This window comes from Procambarus clarkii, chromosome 11 (genome assembly GCF_040958095.1).
Source record: "Procambarus clarkii isolate CNS0578487 chromosome 11, FALCON_Pclarkii_2.0, whole genome shotgun sequence".
Classification (NCBI taxonomy): domain Eukaryota; kingdom Metazoa; phylum Arthropoda; class Malacostraca; order Decapoda; family Cambaridae; genus Procambarus; species Procambarus clarkii.
Window position 1 is genome coordinate 42,657,666 of NC_091160.1, and position 4,302 is coordinate 42,661,967.

Sequence of the window (4,302 nt, forward strand, 5' to 3'; positions counted from 1 at the left end):
CTCAGGAGTCAAATTTCCGACATTTCAGACATTTTGAAAACTGCAGGGGGGTTAGGGCAAAATATGACCCATCGCCGTTTTCAGTTTTGGCATATTTTCGGTATGAAACGTCGTAATTTGAAACTGAAAATAGGTGCAGAGAGTCAGAATTCGGCTCAAAAATCACGCTCAGGAGACAAATTTCCGACATTTCAGACATTTTGAAAACTGCAGGGGGGTTTGGGCAAAATATGACCCATCGCCGTTTTCAGTAATTGGCATATTTTCGGTATGAAACGTCGTAATTTGAAACTGAAAATAGGTGCAGAGAGTCAGAATTCGGCTCAAAAATCACGCTCAGGAGTCACATTTCCGACATTTCAGACATTTTGAAAACTGCAGGGGGGTTTGGGCAAAATATGACACATCGCCGTTTTCAGTAATTGGCATATTTTCGGTATAAAAAGTCGTAATTTGAAACTGAAAATTGGTGCAGAAAGTCAGAATTCGGCTCAAAAATCACGCTCAGGAGTCAAATTTCCGACATTTCAGACATTTTGGAAACTGCTAGGGGGTTTGGGCAAAATATGACCCATCGCCGTTTTAAGTAATTGGCATATTTTCGGTATGAAACGTCGTAATTTGAAACTGAAAATAGGTGTAGAGAGTCAGAATTCGGCTCAAAAATCACGCTCAAGAGTCAAATTTCCGACATTTCAGACATTTTGAAAACTGCAGGGGGGTTTGGTTAAAATATGACCCATCGCTGTTTTCAGTAATTGGCATATTTTCGGTATAAAAAGTCGCAATTTGAAACTGAAAATAGATGCAGAGAGTCAGAATTTGAAGAAAAAATCACGCTCAAGAGTCAAATTTCCGACAATTCAGACATTTTGAAAACTGCAGGGGGGTTTGGGCAAAATATGACCCATCGCCGTTTTCAGTAATTGGCATATTTTCGATATAAAAAGTCGTAATTTGAAACTGAAAATAGGCGTAGAGAGTCAGAATTCGTCTCAATAATCACGCTCAGGAGTCAAATTTCCGACATTTCAGACATTTTGAAAACTGCAGGGGGTTTGGGCAAAATATGACCCATCGCCGTTTACAGTAATTGGCATATTTTTCGGTATAAAAAGTCGTAATTTGAAACTGAAAATAGATGCAGAGAGTCATAATTCGAATAAAAAATCACGCTCAAGAGTCAAATTTCCGACATTTCAGACATTTTGAAAACTGCAGGGGGGTTTGGGCAAAATATGACCCATCGCCGTTTTCAGTAATTGGCATATTTTCGATATAAAATTCGTAATTTGAAACTGAAAAAAGGTGCAGAGTGTCAGAATTCGGATAAATAATCACGCTCAGGAGTCAAATTTCCGACATTTCAGACATTTTGAAAACTGCAGGGGGGTTTGGGCAAAATATGACCCATCGCCGTTTACAGTAATTGGCATATTTTCGGTATAAAATTCGTAATTTGAAACTGAAAACAGGTGCGAAGAGTGTGAATTCGGATAAAAAATCACGCTCAGGAGTCAAATTACCGACATTTCAGACATTTTGAAAACTGCAGGGGGGTTTGGGTAAAATATGACCCATCGCCGTTTTTAGTAATTGGCATATTTTCGGTATGAAACGTCGTAATTTGAAACTGAAAATAGGTGCAGAGAGTCAGAATTCGGCTCAAAAATCACGCTCAGGAGTCAAATTTCCGACATTTCAGACATTTTGAAAACTGCAGGGGGGTTAGGGCAAAATATGACCCATCGCCGTTTTCAGTTTTGGCATATTTTCGGTATGAAACGTCGTAATTTGAAACTGAAAATAGGTGCAGAGAGTCAGAATTCGGCTCAAAAATCACGCTCAGGAGACAAATTTCCGACATTTCAGACATTTTAAAAACTGCAGGGGGGTTTGGGCAAAATATGACCGATCGCCGTTTTCAGTAATTGGCATATTTTCGGTATGAAACGTCGTAATTTGAAACTGGAAATACGTGCAGAGAGTCAGAATTTGGCTCAAAAATCACGCTAAGGAGTCAAATTTCCGACATTTCAGACATTTTGAAAACTGCAATGGGGTTTGGGCAAAATATGAACCATCGCCGTTTTCAGTAATTGGCATATTTTCGGTATAAAAAGTCGTAATTTGAAACTGAAAATAGGTGCAGAGAGTCAGAATTCGGCTAAAAAATCACGCTCAGGAGTGAAATTTCCGACATTTCAGACATTTTGAAAACTGCAGGAGGGTTTGGGCAAAATATGACCCATCGCCGTTTTCAGTAATTGGCATATTTTCGGTATGAAACGTCGTAATTTGAAACTGAAAATAGGTGCAGAGAGTCAGAATTCGGCTCAAAAATCACTCTCAGGAGTCACATTTCCGACATTTCAGACATTTTGAAAACTGCAGGGGGGGTTTGGGCAAAATATGACACATCGCCGTTTTCAGTAATTGGCATATTTTCGGTATAAAAAGTCGTAATTTGAAACTGAAAATAGGTGCAGAGAGTCAGAATTCGGCTCAAAAATCACGCTCAGGAGTCAAATTTCCGACATTTCAGACATTTTGGAAACTGCTAGGGGGTTTGGGCAAAATATGACCCATCGCCGTTTTCAGTAATTGGCATATTTTCGGTATGAAACGTCGTAATTTGAAACTGAAAATAGGTGCAGAGAGTCAGAATTCGGCTCAAAAATCACGCTCAGGAGTCACATTTCCGACATTTCAGACATTTTGAAAACTGCAGGGGGGGTTTGGGCAAAATATGACACATCGCCGTTTTCAGTAATTGGCATATTTTCGGTATAAAAAGTCGTAATTTGAAACTGAAAATAGGTGCAGAGAGTCAGAATTTGAATAAAAAATCACGCTCAAGAGTCAAATTTCCGACAATTCAGACATTTTGAAAACTGCAGGGGGGTTTGGGCAAAATATGACCCATCGCCGTTTTCAGTAATTGGCATATTTTCGATATAAAAAGTCGTAATTTGAAACTGAAAATAGGCGTAGAGAGTCAGAATTCGGCTCAATAATCACGCTCAGGAGTCAAATTTCCGACATTTCAGACATTTTGAAAACTGCAGGGGGGTTTGGGCAAAATATGACCCATCGCCGTTTACAGTAATTGGCATATTTTCGGTATGAAACGTCGTAATTTGAAACTGAAAATAGGTGCAGAGAGTCAGAATTCGGCTCAAAAATCACGCTCAGGAGTCACATTTCCGACATTTCAGACATTTTGAAAACTGCAGGGGGGGTTTGGGCAAATATGACACATCGCCGTTTTCAGTAATTGGCATATTTTCGGTATAAAAAGTCGTAATTTGAAACTGAAAATAGGTGCAGAGAGTCAGAATTCGGCTCAAAAATCACGCTCAGGAGTCAAATTTCCGACATTTCAGACATTTTGGAAACTGCTAGGGGGTTTGGGCAAAATATGACCCATCGCCGTTTTCAGTAATTGGCATATTTTCGGTATGAAACGTCGTAATTTGAAACTGAAAATAGGCGTAGAGAGTCAGAATTCGGCTCAAAAATCACGCTCAGTCAAATTTCCGACATTTCAGACATTTTGAAAACTGCAGGGGGTTTAGGCAAAATATGACCCATCGCCGTTTTCAGTAATTGGCATATTTTCGATATAAAAAGTCGTAATTTGAAACTGAAAATAGGCGTAGAGAGTCAGAATTCGGCTCAATAATCACGCTCAGGAGTCAAATTTCCGACATTTCAGACATTTTGAAAACTGCAGGGGGGTTTGGGCAAAATATGACCCATCGCCGTTTACAGTAATTGGCATATTTTCGGTATAAAAAGTCGTAATTTGAAACTGAAAATAGGTGCAAAGAGTCAGAATTCGGATAAAAAATCACGCTCAAGAGTCAAATTACCGACATTTCAGACATTTTGAAAACTGCAGGGGGGGTTTGGGCAAAATATGACCCATCGCCGTTTTCAGCAATTGGCAAATTTCGGTATGAAACGTCGTAATTTGAAACTGAAAATAGGCGTAGAGAGTCAGAATTCGGCTCAAAAATCACGCTCAGGAGTCAAATTTCCGACATTTCAGACATTTTGAAAACTGCAGGGGGGTTTGGGCAAAATATGACCCATCGCTGTTTTCAGTAATTGGCATATTTTCGGTATAAAAAGTCGTAATTTGAAACTGAAAATAGATGCAGAGAGTCATAATTCGAATAAAAAATCACGCTCAAGAGTCAAATTTCCGACATTTCAGACATTTTGAAAACTGCAGGGGGGTTTGGGCAAAATATGACCCATCGCCGTTTTCAGTAATTGGCATATTTTCGATATAAA